The sequence below is a fragment of the Heterodontus francisci genome, chromosome 7 (genome assembly GCF_036365525.1).
Source record: "Heterodontus francisci isolate sHetFra1 chromosome 7, sHetFra1.hap1, whole genome shotgun sequence".
Lineage (NCBI taxonomy): Eukaryota > Metazoa > Chordata > Chondrichthyes > Heterodontiformes > Heterodontidae > Heterodontus > Heterodontus francisci.
In genome coordinates, this window is record NC_090377.1 from 41,374,316 (window position 1) to 41,392,311 (window position 17,996).

At 41.8% G+C, this 17,996-nt stretch overlaps 1 protein-coding gene and 1 long non-coding RNA gene across 7 annotated transcripts in view; one reads left to right on the forward strand and one right to left on the reverse strand.

The window, feature by feature from the left end:
- The window catches only part of thsd7ba (thrombospondin, type I, domain containing 7Ba), a 953,049-nt gene that overhangs the window by 498,400 nt on the left and 436,653 nt on the right, over positions 1-17,996 (reverse strand). The gene's annotated exons all lie outside the window — the stretch shown is intronic.
- LOC137371934 (uncharacterized) overlaps positions 16,011-17,996 on the forward strand; it is a 65,481-nt gene continuing 63,495 nt past the window's right edge. Inside the window, exon 1 of the long non-coding RNA XR_010975318.1 lies at positions 16,011-16,083. This is a non-coding gene — a long non-coding RNA (uncharacterized lncRNA). The remainder of the gene's footprint in view (positions 16,084-17,996) is intronic.

Sequence of the window (17,996 nt, forward strand, 5' to 3'; positions counted from 1 at the left end):
TTGATTTCTCTGCACAATTTCCCAATAGCAGCTTATTGTATTGTGGTGGCTTTCTAAACAGATAGCCTTGTGTTCGCGCATTGATATTCATGAATGATAAGCACAGCAAACAGTAAATGCCTGCAGCAAGAGTAGAATTATATTTTAAAGAACCCAAATGTACCATGGAAAGAAAAAAAAGCAGGAATATTAAGAGGAAAAGTATCAGATAAAGAACCTTGTGCACCTTTAGGATCATTACAAATGCTGACCACTTCCAGATAAATCCTGGCACAATGTAAGGATCAATATTACGTGATGTTCATGTGGAGTAGCACAGAGGAAACAAGGATGAAAACAATGCCAGTCAAACCATGCTATTTACACAATAACCAAACAGAAAGGAAATAAATTAAATTGGAACTGTAGAGAGAATCACATTTGTTTGCTTAGCACTCAATCAGTAAACAATTTTGTTATCAAAATGTTTTTAAGTGAAAGATGGGTAGGGTAGGGAGTTCTTCAACAGAAATTTTAATTGCACTTATTTGCTTCCGAATATATTTGATGGTACTCAAGCGAATATCTTTAAATTTGTATTTTACACCCTGACATTTAGAAAGCTGCAGGCATTTAAGCTCAATGCTATACTTAGAAAAATGGATTTTCCAACTGTGCTGTAAGGCATCTCCTGCTGTAACTGAAACAATGTTTTAAATGCTAATTTTTCACATTGTCAGTCGCAAGAACCTACTCATCAGGTATCTTTAATACCCAGTGGTGGGGAAGTAAAAATGAAAATGTTGTCAGTTTTCCTTTAAACTTCTGAAAAGTTATGTTTAATATTAATGCAATTTTATATTTATTCAGTCACTAAACTGCCACAGATGCCTTATCTTCACAAAAAATTCACAATGTCAATTGCATGATGCTTTCTATTCCTGTATCAAATCATTTTTCACACTTGCAAAAGTAAACCATGTTTTCTATCACCACCTTTACAAATAGGAATTAAATCAATAATGTATTAGGAAATGACTAAGCAAGATAAAGAATAAAAAGATTTTATGAAATGATTGGGAAATATTAATATGCATCTTACACTGCTGCAAAAATGGTACCACTCCCCTAAAGATTAATTCACCTTGTACAACTGAAGATTGGATATCCCTGTGCCTTCATTTTAACATACTCCACCAAGACGTATTGCATATTTCTGGAATTATTTAGTTCTTAAAGACAACATTTTCAAGATTTGGTTAAAAATAATGGGAACCAAGCTGCAAGCGATATTTTGTAACTGAAAATCAATAATGAAGAATTTGGTAATACAGAACTTGAGTACTGCTGAAAATAGAGACATTTTGTCAAAGCTTTTCATCTTGCACTCATCAGGACAATTCGCAAGAATACCAATGTAAGGGAAACAACTAATTTATCCTCTATGAGAAGTTTAGTTTTTAGTTTAGTTTAGTTTAGAGATACAGCACTGAAACAGGCCCTTTGGCCCACCGAGTCTGTGCCGACCATCAACCACCCATTTATACTAATCCTACACTAATTCCATGTTCCTACCACATCCCCACCTGTCCCTATATTTCCCTACCACCTACCTATACTAAGGGCAATTTATAATGGCCAATTTACCTATTAACCTGCAAGTCTTTGGCATGTGGGAGGAAACCGGAGCACCCGGAGGAAACCCACGCAGACACAGGGAGAACTTGCAAACTCCACACAGGCAGTACCCAGAATTGAACCCGGGTCGCTGGAGCTGTGAGGCTGCGGTGCTAACCACTGCGCCACTGTGCCGCCCCATTGGTTAGCAAGTGAATTCTGATTGGTAGAGGCATTGCCACGGAGAATGCATCAGTTTATGGTGACTGACAGTTAACTGCCAAGCTTTGTTTGAAATTTAAACCAGGCAGCTTGACTCTGATTGGTCAAAGCATTGCCCTGAGGAATGAACCAGCGAATGGATGTCACTTATTTTGTTTAGCTGGAACAGGCGCATTGTGTGTACATGTTCTTTCTGTCTACAAAGAACAGGACCCTGTGTATTAATATATGTAGCTTCCAGTATACACAAATGCGCCACACTGTGAGCCCGACTGACAATCTTAAATTGGCTGTCAGCGTAAATCTTCGCATACTGAGGATTATTTGCAAATGTTGTCCAATTGCTTAATCACATCTAATGTTGGACACTTTGAAGTTTTTTTGAGTCTTGCAAGCATGGGCTAGTTGGGTGTGGCCTGTACCTTGCTCATTGCGACTGTGAAAGGGACATGTTGCTTGTTACAATCCACCAGTCTTTGGGACATACAGCCTATATACCTAGCATCACATTGGCATTGAAATTCATATGTCACATTACTCATCTGTGCAATAGGCAGAACGTCTTTTTGGCTTGACGGCAGCATCCTGGTAGTGGCGAACACAACATGTGTTGCTACTGCATGGTAGCAGCGTAAAACAGCTAGCTTCACCTGTTGCTCAAATTTTTGGGATGCATTACCCTTCCACGGTAACCTGAGGTAGACTGTGCACTTTTCATGTCTGAAAATGACAGCCTTAGGCCCGTTCATATGTTTGCGCGATATACAGTGAGAAATGATCTGATCAGGGTAGCCATTGTCATGCAGGATGCCCTATTTCAGCATCGAGCTTGCATGGTGAGCAAATGGCTTGGGCCCTATTTACGAGGTTGCCAATAAGAAACTGTAAGAATCCCAACGTGTGTATTGACCAGTGAAGGTAGGCTTGCGGTAGACCGTGGTAGAGAACCCCTTAACAGATTTCTCAACTAGTATGTCAAGGTAAGGGAGCTCATTTGATTGTTCCATTTCAAAGATGAATTTGAGCACAGGATGGAGCCCATTAAGACGTGTAAGGAAATTATTACATGCAGTTGCGGATTCAAATATAGCAAACATATCATCTACATATCGGAAATATGCAAAAGGTAGGAGGTTAGGTGTCATGCCCTTGAAACACGTTTCTCATTGAATGCAACAAAGATGTTTGTGAGAGCTGGGCCTAGAGGGGATCCCATGGCAACACCATCTATTTAGGCATACATGGCGTTGTTAAAACTGAACTCAATTGCACGAGTTGCGAGTTCATAAGTTCTTCTCGTACAAATATAGATATATATAATTCGTTGCTTCCCTTACATTGGGGGTATTGTTGCAAATTGTCCTGATGAGTGCAAGATGAAAAGCTTTGACAAAATGTCTCTATGTTCAGCAATGAGGCATTTGTGATTTGATACCATTACTGTTATTTCAATGCACTGCAAAGTAAGATCTATTTGTGGACACAACAGTACAATAAATACTGACAGCCAGTACTGGAAGATTACATACAAACCAGATCAGACATATGGAGTGTCAATTCTGTAACTATTATTACGACCAAGGCAGGAGGAGTACACTGTTAATTCAGTCCCACTTCTCCACAGGTCACAACATATATTTAAATGTTCCTGCTTATCGAAACAGTTAATTATATACTCTATTTTTCCCCAGAATAAAGCACCAACCAGGTTTCTTTAATAAACACCAAAATTATCAGTTTATTATAAATGAAGTTTTAACCAATAATGAAGTAAAACATACTTACAAATTGAAATGCTAAAACCCCTTAATTATCCAAGTCCTCTCACACACACACACACACACACACAAACTGGTTAACTGGGAAAAGTAAAAGGGATTTTCTGTTTACAAAGAAATAGAGGGAATAAAAATAAAACCACTTATGCTGAAAAGAAGGTATGGACAGATATCATTTGTTAGTTAGGCATCCCAAATGCGAATTGGCAGCTGTCACTAGGATCTTCACAGAACAGTTCCTTCCAGGCAATGTTGAAAATCAGTCTGGGTAGGGTTTCCAGAAGATGCAGCACAGAAAGCTCCAGTCAGGCTTTATAGCAGGAAGCAGCAACAAGGATTTTCTTGGGTGTTATAGCAGAAATGTAGCAGTAAAGGTTTCTTCAAATACAGGAGGAAATAATAAACACACTTGATGTAGGAATTCTTTTCAAGAGAGAAAGATATCAGTTATCTTCTGGCAGGCATGCAGCAACTGACTTTTTCTAACAGTTTAAAATGAAACTACAACTTTTCCAGAGGCCCATTCTCATGACAACCATAAATCTTGGCTGTCACTCCTCTGCAAACCAAAACAACCCCTGCTTTTTTAAAATCTGAAAACAGATGCCTTCCAGTAAGATTTGTTTAGTAGCTTCTGGTGGCTTCTTTTTTGAAAAAAACGCCACAAAGTTCAGCAATCTCTTTAAAATTCCAGAGGAGTCAGTGTCCATAAGTCAAATATAAGTCCTTACAACATATTTTACAACAGAAACAGAAGCAATCGCATAACACTATAAAGGATCGAAAGGATGTAATCTAAAGGATGTGATAATTGGACACTTGGATATTAATGATTTGATTGGGCATAGTCAACATGGATTTATGAATGGGGAATCATGTTTGACGAACCAGTTGGAGTTTTTTGAGGATGTTACTAACAGAATTGATAAAGAGGAGTTGGTAGACATAGTATATTTGGATTTTCAGAAGGCTTTTGATAAAGTCCCCCACAGGAGGTTGGTTAGCAAAATTAAAGCGCATAGGATAGGAGGTAATATACTGGCATGGAGTAAGGATTGGTTAACATGGAGAAAATAGAGGGCTGGAATTTACAGGTCTGCCGCCATGGCCAGAAACAATGGCAGCTCGCCCGCGTGGGCCGCACGTCGTGGAGCTGCCGTGATATTAAACGCCGCAGCTCATTTGAATAGCTGAAGCGCACTGCCACCCCGATGACGTGGAGATGGCAGGCTGTCTGTCCCCGGCAATGGCATCAGCTGTCTTTGTGCTGGCGCTGACACCATTTTTAAAGGGCGTTGAGCCTTTCCATTCAATTCAAATATTTAAAGAAAGAGGTTATGAAAAATGTTTTAAACATTTAATTTGCCCCTCTCCCACCTCCTCAATAACAAGGTAATTGACTACTTTCCTTCTTCCCCCAAAACACTTCCCTTGTTCACCTGACCTTCCACCCGCTCCCCACACCCCCCCCCCCCCCCCACCAAGTCTATAAACCCTTCCCACCATTCCCTACAACAATGATATTAGCTTGACCCCACTCTCCCCCTTCACTGAAAAACTTACCTGCTCCCCCCCTCCCCACCAGTATTCTGCCTCGGATCCCTGGACAGGGATCCAAAGGCGCGGAAGTGCCAGCCATCGGGACAGATGGCAGGAGCAAAAGGGTATTTTATTCCTTTATTTAAATTATTTGACATATTTAAATTTGGCTCCCGTCACTGAGTGGCGGGTGGGGAGCTGCCACAAGGCCTCGCGGCTGCCGGCAATATCGGGCCAGGCCTTTCCAGTGTCAAGGCCCATGGCGGGCCTGTGCTGGAGACATTTTCCAGCACTCCCCACGCCCACCCCCCCCCCGTCACCCTGCCATGATCACTGATATCAGGGGGTCTGTAAAAGTCGCCCCAGAGAATAGGCATAAACTGGTCATTCTCGCGTTGGCAGGCTGTGAATAGTGGGATACTGCAAGGATCAGTACCTGAACCCCAGCTGTTCACAATATATATCAATGATTTGGATGTGGAGACCAAATGTAATATGTCCAAGTTCGTGGATGACACAAAACTAGGTGGGAATGTGTGTTGTGACGAAGATGCAGAGTGCCTTCAAGGGGATTTGGCCAGATTTAGTGGGCTGAATTTTATAAGCCTGCTGCGACACCAAAGAGCCGGCACAATTCCAAGCGCGGCAGCTTATTTAAATAGCCGGGCCGGGCCACCACCCCCCCCACCCCCCCGCCAATCACATTGCAGCGGAGGGCTGTCCATCCCCGGCAATGGCGTCAGCTGACTGTGTGCAGGTGCTGACACCATTTTTAAAGGGCTGTCAGCCCTACCATGAAATTTAAATATTTAAAGTTAAATGGAACTAAAAAACACAAATACATCGCTTTTGCCCCTTTCCCACCCACTCTGGAGGTGGTGGCTGCTGCTGGAGGGGACCATCCTGGAGGCCAAGGAGTGTCGCTGGAGCCAGGCCTCAGGTAGGTCAAGGTGGGAGGAGTATCATGGGGTGGGGGAGGGGGAGGAAGGGGGATGTCAGCAAGGGCAGGGCATGGCCCTCAGAGGGCCCCCCCACCCCCGCTTCCTGATGCCGGGTCTCTCGTTCTGACACTGTGCCTTTGAACGAGGGATCCTCTGTAGCCGGGAAGCAGCCTGCACGGTTTTTCCTGCCATGCTTCCCGTGCGGCAACAGGGCCGCTTGCTACATGGGTAATTGCGGCTGTGGCGGGAAGAGGCCCTTAATTGGGGGTTAATTGGCGGACTAAATTTCAGCGGAGGCAGGATGGTGGCGGCAACCCTCCCACCCCATCACCATCCCACCCAATTTTATGCTCTCCAAACCCACAGTGAGGGAGAGAATAAAATTCTACCTGATGTGTTTAGGATGATGTCACTGAACAGCAGCAAGTAGATAAGTAATAGAAGGGGGTCAAGGATAGATCCTTGGGGAACTCCAAAGATAACAGTGCAGGAGAGGGAAGAGAAGCCATTGTAAGTAATTCTCTGGATACAATTCGATAGATAAGAATGGAAGTAGGCAAGTGCAGTCATACCCAGCTGGACAATGGAAGACAGCTGTTGGAAGCGGATGGTGTGTCCACTGTGTTGAAGGCTACAGAACGGTGGAGAAGGATAAGGAGGGATAGTTTACCATTGTCACTGTCACATAGAATATTATTTGTGACTTTGATAAGGGCTGTTTAAGTGCTGTGGAGAGGATGGAAACCTGTTTGGAGGGATTCAAACATGAAATTGAGCGAAAGACAGGCACGGAGTTGGGAGGTGACAACGCGTTCACCAACTTTGGAAAAGAAAGGGAAGTTGGAGATGGGACGGCAGTTTGCAAGGACAGAGGGGTCAATGATGGGTGTTTGAAGAGAGTGGTGATGATGGCTGATTTGAAGGAGAGGGGACAGTACCTGAGGAGAAGGAATGCATAACATGGGGGCCAGAAAGGAAAGTTAGGTGGTCAATAGTTTGGTAGCAAAAGGGTGGAGGGAGCAGGAGATGAACTGAGAGAGAGTACAGCAGGAGATGGGTTAGAATCTAGAGAAAGATGACTTCAGTCTAAAATCAACAGGTGAAAAAGTGAATAAAAATTCCAACTTTACATATTATATAGCAATTTGTTAACTTTCAGATTCAAATTACTGCCAAGTTTTAACATAACAAATAAATAAAGGTGAAGGAATAATGTAGGTTAGAGTTTTCTTACACCAAATCTCCAGCCACTCTGTGCATCACATGTATTTCCAAGGACAGGAGAAATGTTTGCCGGAAGAACCCACCAAAGCAAGTGGGAGCTTCATTTAAACATATCATTTTGAGGGTTGGGACATCATTCACATTATATCCTGATGTTTCAGCTACAAGATTTTGATTTTGCATTCTTCAAATGCAACCTGGAAATATGCATAATTATGAAACTAACCTATTGTTACCACCAGGGCAGAAAGGTGTCTAGGGGTCTCTTTCAGCCTTCACTTGATCATATTGTAACAGGATTTTTCATTTTTAAACACACTGTGTTTTGAGCTCCCCCTTTGGTGAATCCTTGTTCACTACTTTCCAATTATAAGGCAAAGAAATGAGCACAAACAGGCCTTCTTAGATTTAAAGAAGAAAAATGAACTTTATTAAAACGTAAAATTAAACTCTAATACGGTTAATGCCTATGGATGCACGCTACGCCCCACGCTAGCATGCATACGCGATACTCATGCAAATGCAATACTCATGCAAATAAAGACAGAAAAGAGCAGAAGAAAAAATAGAGAGGTTTGAGGCAATATCAGAAGAGCTTCTTGTTACCATGCTTCGAGCTCACTGTCATCCTTTTGTAAGTAGTCTCGCTTTTCATTGGGGCCCAGTATTCTTCTTAAACCTTATTCACTGTAGGAGACTTTTCTCTCTTGGGGTTCATGTGTCTTCAATGGGTCTTCAGTTCCGTGAGAAAGAGATGGGAGCAGACAGGAGAGAGATGTTCTCAGTCCAGGAGCAAAGAGCTTTCTGAGTTTAAAAACTCCGTGGCAAGTTCAAATTCAAAAAAACCCAACAGCCAATTAGTCATGTGACTGTTTGTGCATTCAGCCATCTTAGCAGTTAACCTGGAATCCTAGCCTCTCCACTTGCAATGTCTGGTAATCAAAAGTCCATTGTGGATTAAATTGGAGCAGGGAATGGCCCCTTTGTCCTTTCCACTGTCTGTTCCTATGCAAATGTCTTTCCAGTCAGGGGCTTGGTAACCCCTTGTAATAGGCCTTCTTTGCTTCCCAGAAACAATTTTAAAATTTAATGTCCTGTGGCAAAATATTTGTGCCCCATTCTTGGCAGGTGGGGTCCTGCATGACACTATTCATAGAAAACTGAGCACAAATACCATACTTCCATTCCATTCTGCACGAGCCATTTCCAGCCATTTGATGTAATAACGTTGTTACGGCCATGTGGTGTGACATGCGCGGTTCCCACTGTTCAACTCCCCAACTGACTGCAGCAAGTGTATTTGTATAAGAGTTTAGCTCCTTTGTGTTTTATTTTTCAAAGGAACAGACAGAAACAGGTTTTCTCGTAGGTTTTTGAAAACAGAAAGTCAATTGTTTATTGATCAATGTATCTTATCCTGAAACTGTCGCAACCACATTCACTCACAGATTCGCTCATGCGCGCACGCACACACGCACACATGAAACAGATAGAGTAGGGAAAGAGATGGGAGGATTTTAGTGAGAGAGAAAGGTTACCATAAACCTGTTGAATTATCTTGAGACCCGACTTATAGAGGGTTGAAGGCCTGTGACGATTGTAGATTTCTCTCTTGATTGGAGGTTCTGTTGAAGATGGTGGGTCACTTCTAGCTCTCTCTCTCTGCTGTATGATGTAGATCTTGGATTTTTTCCAGCATGTGCTTTCTCGCTTTCTGGAATGCCAGCAGTTACAAGTAGCTTTACCTTCTGGGTCAGTCTCTCTCCCTCTCTCTCTTTCTGGCTGTCTTATTTTAAAAGGTAAAACTCAGTTCTCACCTCCTATTAGGAGACATTCTGGTTTCTTCTCTATGGTGATTGCCCTGGGCCATTGCCCAGGACATGGCTATATTGCACCTCCTTTACTTTAGAAGAAGACATGCAATTCTGGAATGTTTTTATGATAGGTGTGAGATGGTCTTCATCATCATCTTGTGGCTTTGAGGTTTTGTCCTTTGTCCTTGTCAAACTATATGAATATACAAAAGATGAATCCCCTTCTCTTCTGGGGCCATTTTGGACCATTGTTCACTTCTTGAAAATAAAGGTTCATTTTTTTAAAGGCAAAGTCCGTTTTTTGATAACTCTGCGGAGTTACTCCCTGAAATGTTGTGTCATCGCACCTCCGATTGCATGGCAACATCCATATCAGAAATCTAGGTTTATCTCTCTACTGTGATCACAGTCAGTGGAAGATGAAATACTTAGAGTCTGGGTGATTTCTGGTATCTCTAATGATCACAAGACTTGCCTTTGGTTGTTGTCCTTGAGGTTTAATGATAGTGCTAGTTCCTTTTTTTCTCTGAAACCTTGTGCAACAGGACATCCTACTCCAGACTTTGCACATTTACTCATAATGACCAGTTACACTTGTGAATTAACCTTTTTAGGCCTATAGCACCATTTCAGCATTCAAATCAATTATTTTTAATTCATTCATGGGTATCACTGGCAATGCCAGCATTTATTGTCCATCCCTAATTGCCCTTGAGAAGGTGGTGGTGAGCCGCTTTCTTGAACTGCTGCTGTCCCTGTGGTGTAGCATCGCCTCCAGTGCCCCAGCGCAGCCTTCGGTCATCTGAGGAAAACAGTGTTTGACGACAAAGACCTCAAACCAGGCACCAAGCTCATGGTCTACAGGGCTGCAGTGTTACCTGCCCTCCTGTATGTGTCAGAAACATGGACACTGTACAGCAGACATCTCAAAGCCCTGGAGAGATATCACCAGTGGTGCCTCCGCAAGATACTGTAAATTCAGTGGCAGGACACATGCTCCAATATCAATGTCCTCTCTCAGGCCAACATCCCCTGTATTGAGACACTGGTCCTGGCCAGTCAGTTACTTTGGATGGGCCACATTGTCCGCATGCCTGACACAACACTCCCAAAACAAGCTTTCTACTCCAAGCTCCGTCACACGAGAGGCCATGAGGAAGGCAGAGGAAACGCTACAAGGATGTCCTCAAAGTTTCCCTGAAAAAATGTGACATCTCCACTGACTCATGGGAATCTCTTGCTCGAGACCACCCAAAATGGAGAAGAAGCATCCGCAAAGGTGCCAGCCAGTTTGAACAACGCCGACATGCCCAGGCAGCGCCCAAGTGCAAGCAGCGGAAGGAGTGTTTGGAAATTCGAGCATCCCATTCACTCGCCTCATCAAACACCACCTGCCCCACCTGTGGTAGAGTGTGCAGATCCAGAAATGGACTATTCAGTCACCTAAGGACCCACAACCCTGAAATGGAACAAAGTCATCCTCGTTCCCGAGGGACTGCTTAAGAGGAGAAGTAGGTACATGCACTGTGCTGTTAGAGACTAAGTTTCAGGATTTTGATCCAGCAATGGTGATGGAATGGCAGTATATTTCTAAGTTCGGATGGTGCATAATTTGGAGGGGAACTTGCAACTGGTGGTGTTCCCATGCACCTGCTGCCTTTGTCCTTCTAAGTAGTAGAGGTCATAGGTTTGAAAGGTGCTGTCGAAGGAATTTTGGTGAATTGCTGCAGTGTATCTGCTGCTGCCACTGTGCATCGCTGGTGGAGGGAGTGAGCATTTAAGGTTGTGGATGGGGTGCCAATCAAGCGGGCTGGTTTGTCCTGAATAGTGTCAAGCTTCTTGAGTGTTGGACTGCACACATCCAGACAAGTGGAGGGCATTCTATCACACTCCTAATTTGTGCCTTGTAGATAGTGAACAGATTTAGAGGGCTCAGGAAGTGAGTTACTTGCCACAGAATTCCCAACCCCCCCCCCACCAACCCTCCACCCCCGACCTGTTCTTGTAGCCTTGTAGCCACAGTATTTATGTGGCTGATCCAATTAAGCTTCTGGTTTAATAGTAACCCCCAGGTTGATGGTAATGCCATGGAATGTCAAAGGGAGATGTTTTGATTCTCTCTTTTTGGCTTTCCTTTTGGTAATGGTCATTGCCTGACACTTGTGTGGCATGTATTTTACTTGCCACTTATCAGCCCAAGCCTGAATGTTGTCAAGATCTTGGTGCATGGGGGCACAGACTGCTTCATTATCCGAGGAGTTACAAATGCATCTGAATATTGTGCAATCATCAGCGAGCATTCCCACTTCTGACCTTATGATGGAGGGAAGGTCATTGATGAAGCAGCTGAAGATGTTTAGGCCTAGGTCACTACCCTGAGGAACTACTGCGGTGATGTCCTAGGAGGGAGATGATTGACCTCCAACAACCACAATCACAACCTTTGTGCTAAGTATGACTCCAACCAGTGGAGAGTTTTTCCCCTGATTCCTATTGATTTCAATTTTATTAGGGCTCCTTGCTGCCATATTCAGTCAAATGCTACCTTGATGTCAGGGGCAGTCACTCTCATCTCACTTCTGGAATTCAGTTCTTTTGTCTATGTTTGGACCAAGGCTGTAATGAGGTCTGGAGACAAGTGGTCCTGGCAGAATTCAAACTGAACTTCGGTGAGCAGGTTATTACAGAGTAAGTGCCACTTGATAGCACTGACAATGACCCTTCCCATCTTTTTTCTGATGATTGAAAGTAGACTGATGGGGTGGTAATTGGCCAGATTGGATTTGTCCTGCCTCTGATGGATAGGACATACCTGGGAAAATTTTCCACATTGTAGGGTAGATTCCAGTGTTGTAGCTGTACTGGAACAGCTTGGCCAGGGGGCGCAGCTAGTTCTGGAGCACAAGTCATCATACTACAGCCATGTTGCTGTTGATGCTCAATAGTTTTTGTTGCATCCAGTGCCTTCAACCATTTTTTGATATCACGTGGAGAAAATCAAATTAGTTGAAGACTGGAATCTGTAATACTGGGGAACTCAGGAGGATGTTGAGATGGATCATCCACTCGGCACTTCTGGTTGATGATGGTTGTAAATGCTTCAGCCATGTCTTTTGCACTCATGTGCTGGGCTCTGCCATCATCTAGGATGGGAATGTTTATGGACAATCCTCCTCCTATTAGTTGTTGGATTGTCCATCATCATTCATGACTGAATGTGGCAGTACTGCGGAGCTTTGATCTGATTCATTGCTTGTGGGATCACTTAGCTCTCTCTATAGCATGCTGCCTCCACTGTTTAAAATGCTTGTGTCACGGCTTCACCAGGTTGGGACCTCACCAAAAATGGAGGATTACTTTTTCTTAAAAAAGTGCTTGTATTTTCAATGTAATATTTCAGCTAAAGACCATCTTCATTCACTGCTAAAGAACAACTGAATTTTGTCATGTCATACTATAACATGCTCCTCCACAGACTGCTGCCTCAAACTCCATACCCATCAATTCACGTCTCATTTAGTGAGACACGTCTTTTACTGCTCCTGCTTGACTGCATTATCCTGTATCCAAACCAGCAATCAATACAGAAAAGCATCAGCAATTGTAAGGGTAGTTTTTGACAAGTATTAACAAGAAATAGTGAAGCTATAAAACATAATCATGATACATCTCAACCAATTCATGAAACCATTGCTGAACTCAAACTCCCATGCATACATTCTATGTGCATGCATGCATACCAGGAGACTTTTGGGTAATGATATTACATGAAGCCATCACAGTTGGGCTAGCTATATAAATAAGAATTGTAAGTCAATTAGGAGAATGGTTGGTATCACAAGGAGAGAACAACTCTAATAATAAAAGCAAAATACTGCGGATGCTGGAAATCTGAAATAAAAACAAGAAACAGATCCAAAGAAGGGTCACTGACCCGAAACGTTAACTCTGCTTCTCTTTCCACAGATGCTGCCAGACCTGCTGAGTGGTTCCAGCATTTCTTGTTTTTATATATGAGATGAGTGAACGACTCTTTTTGTTTCCAGATTGGGTATTAAACAGTGTTCGATGTTGCCAATTATACCGAGAAAACAATACTTTTTAAATTTCATTTTTAACTGTTTAGATGACCAATCTTCAAAATTGATGAGGTCCAGCTTTTTTCAAGGTTTCTAGTCACTAATTTTAGAGTCAGGAATAAATATGTGACCTAAGGTAAGATTCAGAAAAGGGAACGAACACTAAAAACACCCAAGAGTTGAAAAAAATACTCATATGTACAATAGTCATTAAAAATTAAAATATTCGTTTGGGTGTACAGAACTTGAGTATTGCTGAAAATAGAGCCATTATGTCGAAGCTTTTCATCTTGCACTCATCAGAATAATCCGCAAGAATACCAAAGTAAGGGAAAACAACAAATTTATGCTGTATGAGAAGAGAGTGCTGATTGGTTGGTAAGTGAACTCTGATCAGTAAAGGCGTTGCCATGGAGAATGCACCAGTTAACGATGACTGACAGTTAACTGCCAAGCTTTGTTTGAAATTTAAACCAGGCAGCTTGACTCTTGATTGGTCAAGGCATTGCCCTGAGGAATGAACCAGTGAATGGCTGTCACTTATTTTGTTTAGCAGAAACAGGAACAATGTTTGTACATATTCTTTCTGTCTGCAAAGAACAAGGCCCTGTGTATTAATATATGTAGCTTCCAGTACACGCCAATGCGCCATACTATGAGCCCTACTGACAATCTTAGTACCAGGACCAATATGGGCTTGGAACTTGTGATGCACATTAATTAGGGCTTACTTCAGGAAACCTTGAAAGAGTAATCACATATAATGGGATGAATTTTATGTTGCCGCCACCGCCGTAATCGGAGGCGGCTGTAAAAAATGGGAGCCCGCACACACGGGCTTTACTCCATGGAGCCGCCGCAATATTAAATGTGGCGGCTCATTTACACGGCCGGTCTGGACCCCCCGCCCCCCAACCAATGACATGGAGGGGGCAGGTGGTCCGTCTCCAGCAACGGCGTCCAGCACCATTGTGCAGCCGCCAACGCCATTTTTAAAGAACTTCAAGCCTGTACATTTAATTTGAATTATTAAAGAAATAGTCTTTAGAATTTATTCAAACAAATTAAATAAATGTTTCAAGCCCCTCTTCCAACCCCCAAAGATCAACCAACTTCCCCCAAAATACTTACCTTGTGTACCTGACCTCCCCTTACCACAAAGGTAATGAACTTAATCTTTATCCCTTCCCACAACCCCCTTGACCAATGAAATTAGTTTTACCCCACTCCCCCCCACCCGCACTGAGAAATGTACCTGCTCCCCCCTCCCCATCAGTGTTCTGTCTTGCATCAACACACGGAGATCCAACGGCGCAGGAGTGAGGGTCGCCGGCTCGAATATGGCAACAGAATAGATGGCGGGAGCGAGTAAGTATTTAATTCAGTAATTTGCATTTTTTAGAATATGTAAATATGGCTCCCGTTGTCAAGCGACAGTGGGGCCGCCACAAGACCTCGCCACCACTGGCAATATGGAGCCGGGCCTTCCCAGCGTTGAGGCCCGTGGCGGGCCTCTCCCGGAGGCATGTTCTGGGCCCCCCTGCCATGACTCCCGACTTCAGAGGGGTTGTAACATCCAGCCCAATGTCACTTCCCTCCAGTTTAGTGCTGGGATGGGAAAATTGGTTCTTATACCTTTACAGGGTGACATTAAGTTCCTAAATAGAACTAGAATAAATAAATAGAATAAATAAATGACTAAATAGAAAGAAAAGTCTTTCTTTATAAATGTAAGATTCAGGGTCAAAAATGGAAATGCCTACCTAAGAAAAATTATAGGAGGTTTAATTCTGAGATAATATTGGATTTTGATCTTATATATCCTAAGGACAAAAATAGGGTAAATAAGTAATATAGGGGAGACGGTGGCATAGTGGTAATGTCACTGAGCTAATAATCCAAAGGCCTAGGCTAATGTCCTGGGGACACAGGTTCAAATCCCACCATGGCAGCTGGTGGAATTTAAATTCAACTAATTATTTAAAAAATTAGGAATTGAAAGCTACTCTTAGTAATAGTGCCATGAAACTATCATCAATTGCTGTAAAACCCATCTGGTTCACTAATGTCCTTTAGGGAAGGAAATCTACCTGATCTGGCCTACATGTGACTCCAGACCCACAGTAATGTGGCTGACTCTTAACGGCCCTCTGAAATAGCCCAGCAAGCCACTCAGTTCAAGGGCAATTAGAGATGAGCAACAAATGCTGGCATTGCCAGCGATGCCCACATCCCATGAAAGAATAAAAAAAGCAAATAATTAGATTAATGAAAATAGGGGAGAAAAAGGAATTAACAGGCAAAGCAGAAATAAAATTTATAAACTTTTCACAGTTGCATAATCTTTTTGAAGTCTTTGTTTTAGTAACAGAAAATTGGCACTAACATTACAATTATGAAACTATTCCTCGCAGCTGAGAAGAATTAACAAAGAAATATTATTTTGCAGCATCATTATCTTGACACAGGCATCAAAATTCCCAGGTGTTATTTCTATGCTTAATATTTAATAGTGCTATACATTTCTTCAATTCAATTTATAATATTTAGTATTTACAGAAATGAATTCACATCAAAAACACAAGATATTTTAAATGTTGAAAAGTCCGCTGTGTATTCAAAGATAGGTGTCCAGAAAAAAATTCCCTGATGCTTTATTATGAATGTAAAATGGATTGTAAGTTGATTTGATGCAGAAGACAAGTTAAAATCAATGGGATGTGTAAGATGTAACCGCTTGCTGAGGTCTGAATGGTGCATTGCTTACGTATTGGTTGACATTTTAAAAGAATCTGTAACTACCTGTACATTATTTATGGCTCAGCTGCACATTTTTCCTGAGAGAAAGAAAACACAGCATCTGACAATGGAATGGTGACAACAGGCCACAGTGAGTAGAAATAACATCAAGGGCAGTCTTTTCAGCTGCAGGTATCAAATCTTCTCGACAGATGGTTAAAGAGGTGCCACTATAATTAGATCTTAACACTCCACACACTTTCAGTTGTGATAGTTAGCTAAAAGGCCACTGACTACTATGGTCAATGTGTAATTGGGCTCAGTTGTTTATTGCTACTGATTCTGAAAACGAAGCAAAAGCTGAGTCCAGTTTCTTAAAAGACAACTGTACAGCTACATTTTATTCCTCTTTATAAGTGGTAACAAAGACTATAATTACAGATAGGGGCTGCTTTTTAAATAAAAGAAGATGCTCTTGGTACAGTTGTGCAGTGTTTTTGCACATTTTTTCAACATAATTGGAATTTTTTTTAACTGCAACACCTAGGTGAAAAGCCATGGGTCATAGTTCAGGATATCACCAACACTGAAATGACCAGAATTAATCCAATGCTTGCATGGTGACAGTCTGGTCATTTCACCATTTATGTCTATAAGACAAATGTTCCTCAACTCCCAACCAGGAGAGACTGCTATCAAATATTTCAAAGTTACTTGCAAACAAAAAAGGAAAAGCTCACAGATAACACAAAAATGTCTGCCAGTTAATTTTTGTAATGCAAAATTAGGAGCCCAAAATTCCAGAACTCCACTCCACCAATGGAAATGCAATATCATGGAACTGCTGATCGTCCATGGAATCCACTGTAAACCCTGTCGCAAAGTGTTCCACTTTGAGCTTAGTATGGTTTAGCCACAATTAAAAGGTATACTCAAGCTAACCCTTGCAATGAATCTGTGATAGAGTCTGAGGAAGCAAACATTGCACAGCTTTTGCACTCAGAAGTGCAGTTACTACTGAATATGGTAGATCAAAGTGCAGTGACCCTATTCAACACTCCAGAGCGCCCTCCTGAGAAGAAGCCTATCTATGGGCTTAGAAATGTTGGCATTAATCTTTGATGCCACCATTAATGCCAATTATGCCACACTGTGTACATGGAAACAGTTGAAGAATGCATTCTTCTGCATCATAAAACTCTGTTGAAGTAAGGTTCATAGCATTTCCATAGGCCAAGTGAATACACAAGGTGTTACATATTGACTGCAGCATGGCATACTTACCAGCGACAAATTACAACTGGAAAGCTTGTCATACTTACATCTTAAGGTGTATCCTGATAAATTATTTCAAAGTTACATGACTTGGGTATTCCATGATTCTTTGAATATTCAGAGTCCGGTTTAAACAAGGTATAAATACACTTCTAGGGAGTATTCTGGTTTTTAGATGACTTTGTGTGAGTTGGGGATAATTTTGAATGTGACAAAAAGAAGTATTAATGTTTAGTCACTTGTAATTATTAATTAAGGAAATTGTATTTAGAAATTAATGTACCAAAAAAGACCATAGAGAGCATTTGTACGTGCGGCCGCAAATGGGAAATTAATAAAAGTCTGCAATTACAGGCTAATCTATATTTTTATCTCTAAAGCTCATGAGTAGTATAAGTTAAAGGAAATAAGTTATTCACATTATTTCCAGAGACTTTGTAAAGTATAAACAAAAAAAGGCAAGAAACAAGTTAAATATATTTAATGCGCTTACAATAATTTCAGTGTCTGTTTTAAAAGGTAAAAGAAACTCTACATTTTTTGGGTACAAAAAATGGGCCCTTAGTTCTAAGCTGCTTCAAAGAGGCAGTGTCTTCATAGAAAGGTTCTTGGTAAAACTGTTCCTTATTTCCTTGTAATGTGATAAATCATTGCCATATAACTTGCACAAGGCCTCATTGTAACGAAAATGGAACAGGAACAAAAACTGTTTCTAAATCACTTTTTAAGGGGATGGTGTCCTTTTAAAATAATTTTCCATTGAATGCAGAAGGTAAGCAATGTTCCACA